Below are 7,048 nucleotides of genomic sequence, written 5' to 3'. Positions count from 1 at the left end.
ACATAAAGACAAAGGTCATAAATCACACAAGCTGCATGTTAAGTATGAAACAGCTGCAGTCCACATGAGGGTTATTGGTTGAGAACCCACACCCTTTGGTCAGGAGAGATCTCAGAAGTCTGTTGGATTTAACAGATAATACAGAACAGTCCAGATACGACAATAGAACATGAAACATGAATTTCTGCAATTCTTCTTCCAAAGAATTTTCTGAGGAAGCATTGCTCAAAACAGTGGCTGTTGTCATGCAGGCAGTGCTATAAATTTCCTTTTTGCACTCTGCAGTAGACTTCTGTCTGTAAAAACGATAAATCAGCTTTCCAGAGGGCATAATCCATTGAAAAAAGAGTGACCAAAATTGTAAAATCCTTTGGCATTTTTGAAATATGAAAAGAAGTACTAAAGGTGGTGGAGAAATGAACAGATGCATCTAATCAAAACCAATAGCTGTTCTAGAAGTGCAACATAATCGTCAGCTGTGGGGTATGTGATGCATATATATGTATAAGTATTAGAGATACCTACAAATGAGACTTCTGGATATATAACGTGTGCTGTATGATTCATGCTTAATTTTGTTCCATCATCCATCCTGAATTAAAACAAAACAAAACAAACAAACAAACAAACAAAAACAGTGGAAGAAGAATCAAAGAACGATTCTATAATGTAAATTATCTTGTTGAGGTTTTGTTTGCTTGTTTGTTTGGTAGGAATACGGCCTATTCATTTGCAGGAAAAGTCTTTTCTCAAATTTCAGGTCTGGATAAGTGTAAACTTTTCACAATACAGATCTGTTAATCTTCTTCAATGACAATCTGCCCAAAAGATGAACAAAATATTACCAGCTTTTTGAGGAGTATATTCACTTCCCTGAACCTTGATGATAAGGTTTAATAAATATATTTTTCACATGGGAAATTCCATGTATCTTAGTTACATACACAGGATGCCTGCATAACATGGATCATCCACCTACTGAAAAGACCTGAACTATTCACCTGGACGTGTATGCAGAGACTGGAAATAGGAAGAAAGAAGCTTTTTGGAGACAGCTGAGTTCGATTTTGCACGATATAGGGTGGAAAACTGATATGCATATATGCCATCAGAGGGCATTAAGTTTCCTGTGGTGAGAATTAGTTCTTTTAAGAATTTCTCAAGCCAGTTTGACTGAAGAGAAACACTAAGACAGAGCAGAAATCATTCCCATCAATTCAGAAATATCAGCAGAGTAATCAAGTACAAGTTTCCGTGGCCTAACATTTGTATTGTATTGTATTGAATCATATTGTATTGCATTGTATTGCAGTACATTGCTTACTAATAACAAGTAACCCTTAAAGCTGTGGGAACTTTTTTCAGAACTCTCCATGGGCTTCCCTGGGACTCTGAGCACGCATAATATTGAGAGAACAGATCTCTCAATAATGACTAGCTGTCACATTAAATACAATGACATTGCCTCACGTCTATTACTCTTCTTGTCTATAATGTATAAGCAATTGAAGAAGCAAAACTGTGGCTTATTATTATTGTATTTTACTTAAGGCCTGATTCTTCAGTCCCTTGAAATACATAGCAAAACTCTTCCTGACTGCAATTGGTGGAGGATTTACAGTAGCACCACATTAGCAGAAAAGACTTTGATTCATTTCAGTAAGTTCTTCCACTTACAAGATTTATAAATCAGACAATCATACTTTTACAAAGAAAAGATGCCTTCATATTATTAAGTCAGAGCAAATATTGTTGGTCATCGTGGGGTGACCAGAAAATAGCATAAACTGAGAAAGTGTTCCATCCATCATGCTACAAAACAATAATTATGTAAAGTTTGGGGACCTAGCGATGCACAGTGTATAAATTGTTCCTAGAGTATGGAAAACATTATTTATGCTCAGGTTGTATTTTAAATATAGAAGGCTCTGTTTGTAACCTCATCATAGACAGTCTTGCATTCAATCGCGTTCATTAATTCCAGCCATGCCTACAGGCAGCCAGCTGGGAAAAAATATTTTTTATCTACAGATTATTTCATATATACACTTAAGTAAAGAGCATTTATATCAAATAAGGGTGTGAGTGCAAACTACAATTTGTTTTGAAAGCTTTTGGCATGCAAGTAAATGTGCAAGCTGAGTACTCTGCATTTTGGATACAATGAAAATTGATAGGTTGGTGTGCTGCCATGAATAGAGCTTTTGACAGAAGCTCTCATAGATCACTGTTTATTATAAATGCCAACAGGTTGTTACGTTATTTATCTAAGGTTCAAAATTCTTCTTTTTTGCCCCATGTAATTTAGTAACTAAGGCTAATTAACCTAATTTAGTTATCTGTACAAGTAAAGTAAATAAAGAGAAAATGTTTCTTTGGCACAGAAGGCAGCCAGCAGAAAACAGCCAAGAGACAAGCAGATTCTACTGGCTCTCACAAGAAGATGGCTGCACACAAACTACCTGCTGCGAACAGTCCAGCCAGCCCATGCACATTTCTGCCCTCTGCCCACGAACTGCTTAGGATAATGCTATTCAGCTCAAGCCAAAACCATGCTGAGTACTATACGAGCAGTTTAATGGTGTAGAAAATTTGAGTTCTAGTGCCTGGTAACCTTCCCTGGCACTGCTTAATTTATGTGTGTTCTAGCCTCAGGAGTAGGGGCTCCCTTTTAGCCTTTTCCTGCATTGGAAGAGCCAGGTAAAATTCTTTATTTTGTGCACTTGAAGGAAACATTGAGATATATGACACTTTGGTTTAAATATCTGCTACAGCATCTAGTGACAAGAAATGAAGGAACGAGATTATTTTTACTGAACTGCTAAAACGCAGCAAAGTTATTTTAAGTGATTAGCATTTTTCTCAGGACTTCTGGATCACTTTTCAGAGGTACCAACTTACTGCCATTGTCTGTACAAGGAGAAGGAATTTGGCATTCCTGCATAGCACAGCGCCTGAAATGATCTTTCCTCCCTTAAATATGAATGCTACAGCAGTGAAGCACTTTGACCAGGGACTGTGAACACTGATCAGCCAGAAAGGCTGCATAAGCTGTGATGTGGAAGACTTGCAGTCTGGCACACAGCACCTGAGCCTGTGGGTACTGGGAACCTTGCCCTTCCAGTAGGTACAGCAGTGATCTTTCCCAGGGTTGTCTTAGGATCAGACTGCTCAGGGTCCTTTTCTGATGACCCGTCTCTGTACCCATTCTTCCCGCAACCTATTACCCAAAGGAAGAGCTTAGTCTTCTGTAACTTATCATGTTATAAACATGAGTCACACTCAAAGTCAAAATAAACATCATTTCTAGTCTTTATAAGTTACATTCACTGCAAATCTCCTGCTGTCAAAAGACAAACCCCTGTTAAATGTATTACATATGATAATACAATCTTTGAAACAGTTTTCTAACTAATTCTGACTGTAATTACTATAGAAATTAAGCTTTGAAATAAATATATTTTTAAGTCCAAAGTTGAGCCTAATTACATTCCAAGGAAGTAGTAACCTCTTCTATCACCCAAGGATGGTTGACATCATTTATTTTAATAGATATATACTACTTTTAACTAAGTCTTTGCCATCTGTTCTACTCCATAATTAGGAATGTAAAAGTAACGTATTCCACAATTACATCACTAAAATGTATAATGTAAGTTTCTTAAATGCATATATATGTTCTCTGAACAATGTAGAATGAATCTGTGATGTTTCCCTCACATTTCAGAAATAAATCAGAATGGATGGAAGCTGTGTAGTCATTACACAGAAATTTTCTTGACACTGTCAACTTGGTTCACAAAATTCAGGATGTTATAACAGGAATATTTTACTGTACAGGCACTTTAAGCAAAGTAAAATATATGTGCAGAATATGGGAATACATCTAACAGAATTGTTTAAATTTCAGTCTCTTTAAAAAATAGAGTTATCAAAATATAACTACATTTCTGTAACCATATGCTTCCTGCTGTCAAATGGACAGTTGTGAGATTTTATTTTAATATCTAAGGATTCATATAAACAGAGAAATTGAACTGATGACTTACATAGCATCAGCAATATATCTTAATGCAAAAAAAAAACAAAGGAAAAACAGGAAAAAACAAAGTGCTTGACAAAATAGAACACTTTTATTTCTTGTAGTATTTACATGGATTCATACTCCTCTGCCCAGAATTAAAAAATATGTATGTCGTTAGGTCTCTTTACATATTATCACCTGATTCTTTTTTTCACTCACATGTATTCATTTATGTTACAATGTCATCAGTGGAATTACTTTTCATCAAATAATAAAACAGGAATCCTGCATTCAGAGTAAGTGTCATTACTTGAACAATACCAAGGAAATCCTTATCCTCAATTAGAGTTAATTTGGGAGGAATTTGGAAACAAACTGTTAATTCATGGTGAGTTTTTAATGAAAGTGCATAAAGAGGAGCCAATAATAATTAGATTGAAACCCTACAATAAATGGGTACATAAATATTCTCTGCACAGTAGATAGTGTACAAATGGATACCTCAGCGTCTACATCAAGAAACATTTGATGGTACCTTGCAGACTGCAAGGAACGCAGAGAAATCTAGTAAGTTTTAAATGGTGTATTTGGATTACTGAAAGCTGTTCTGGCCAGAGCCAGCATGAAGCACTGCTAGAACCATTTTACTCAGCGATCAATTTACACTCCGCTATGCTGCATTGCAAGCTACTGATCAGCAACTTCCAACAGCCAAACTCCCACATTTACAGCTCTCTCTGCACTCCATTACAACCTGTTGTGCTATGTGCCCCAAGAGTATAGCCCTGAGTAAATGTGGAGTAGCATGCTTGAGTCTGATGAATGGAAAACTGAATGTTTTCCCAATATCCTTACAGACCTGAGAAGATTATCTAAAGAAAAGCAGAAATATATCCTAAACTGTCTGTCTGATCATTTATGTATCTATCTGTCTGTCCTCTGTCAATGAATCTAATTTTCTTGCTGAGGAGCAAGCAGGACAAACTTCTGTGCTTCCTGCCTCCAAGGCAATGAGCCCTCGCAGAAGGAGAGGGGGTATTAAGCACTTCCTATAGTCTCTTAAGCGTTAAAATTGCAATTTTTTCTGTACCATTTCTGTACTTGAGGAGAAGGAGAAAATGTTGACTGCAATATCCCTACGTGCATCATCTAAGCATCTTGTCTTTTGCTGCACACACTCAAGCATCCCATGAGTGACAGTATGCAACTAGTGTAGTTGAAAATGAAGCTCTCCCTGTTCCCCTATCTGATCCTAGCTTTTCCCAAGGAATTCTTTCAAAGGTTCTGTTTATCTCCACCTTGTTCCTACTGGGAAAAAAAAAAAATAACATTACCACTGCCAATTCACTCTGTCATGCTGGTAATACTAAAGTGAAGGCTTTACTCAATATATAATTAGAGACACAGGTGCTCCCTACATAACATCTAAAAATTATTTACAGTTCCTTTTATAACTTGTGCCCTGAGGAGATGACAGAAAGACTTTGGGGAAGGTGCTAAGATAGGCATGACAGCCTACTCATTTCTTTTCTCACGTAAACAAATTACATTGTCAGAAAACAAGAAACAATGTAGATGCAATCAGCAAACATTTTATGAAATACCACTTTTCAGATATTCTATTATCTTTGCCCTGAAAAAGTGAGTGAATGGGCACAAATACAGTATAAGAACATGTATAATTTTAGAAGAGAGGAGGAGCAAAGGGAAAGGTAAGAAGAGGAAAAGAATAGAGAGGAAAAAGTAAAGCTTGCAAAGATTTTTAGAAATAATATCCCAAAGAACATTTAAACATAAAAAAATTGGAAAGTCAAAGTCATCAAGTATCAGAAGCTTTGCAAAAGTTAATGAATGCAGTAGAGCTTGTGTGTGTCCTTGACCAATTCATGCCTGTTGCACCTTGAAGTATAATGAAACAAGACCCTACAATAAATTAGCTTCCTCAGTTCCCTGCCTGGAAAGATATGGGAAGAAAACCCCATGGAAACATAGTGCTCACCAGATCCCATCCCTAGCCATGTAGAAGGTCAGAAACTCTGAACATTCTGACTTTAAAAAGATTATTAGAGCTCCTGGGAAAGATTGGAGGCTGCCTGTGGTACAGAGATTGATGAGGAGTGATTCTAACTTCCTAGTGCCATCTTGTCCTGAGTCTCGAGAAGAAAAGCTCAAAGCCTTTCTTCTTTCCACAAATCCTAAATGAGGCAAATACTATCACATTAAACAATCTGAAGTATCTTCCTGGTCCCACTGTATTCAAGCCTCTATAAGTACTTCTATAGAAGAATATCATGTGCTCCAATATTGAATAGCATATTCATGAGGCCACAAAGATGGTGAAGGGCCTGGAGCATCTCCCCTATGAAGAAAGGCTAAGTGAACTGGGTCTGTTTAGCCTTGAGAAAAGACGACTGAGAGGGGACCTGATCCAGGTTTATAAATATCTGAGGTGTGGCGGCCATAGTGGTGAGGCCAGTCTCTTTTCAGTGGTACGTGGAGACAGGACGAGGGGAAACGGACATAAGCTGCAGCACAGGAAGTTTCGCACGAATGTGCGTAAGAACTTCTTCACGGTGAGGGTGACGGAGCACTGGAACAGGCTGCCCAGGGAGGTTGTGGAGTCTCCTTCTCTGGAGATATTCAAGTCTCGCCTGGACGCCTACGTGTGCGACCTGGTGTAGGGAACCTGCTTTGGCAGGGGGGTTGGTCTCGATGATCTCTAGAGGTCCCTTCCAACCCCTACAATTCTGTGATTCTGTGATTCTGTGATTTCAGGTATCAAATTTTTATCTAACTCACACAGAACAACATAAGGGAAATGCAGCAAAGTATATCACGTAAGAACTATGGCATCACAGCCCCTCTCTTCCATGGGAGAGAGGACCACAGTGTGTGTTAACTATATACTGAAAAGTATCCCCATTCAGATGGTAGCAGAAACTTTGCACAATTCACAGAATCACAGAATCACAGAATGGCCAGGGTTGGAAGGGACCTCAAGGATCAGGAATCTCCAACCCCCTG

The sequence above is a fragment of the Meleagris gallopavo genome, chromosome 1 (genome assembly GCF_000146605.3).
Source record: "Meleagris gallopavo isolate NT-WF06-2002-E0010 breed Aviagen turkey brand Nicholas breeding stock chromosome 1, Turkey_5.1, whole genome shotgun sequence".
NCBI classification, from domain to species: Eukaryota; Metazoa; Chordata; class Aves; order Galliformes; family Phasianidae; genus Meleagris; species Meleagris gallopavo.
The sequence above is the reverse complement of the archived record's forward strand: the minus strand, read 5'-3'. Positions refer to the sequence as shown.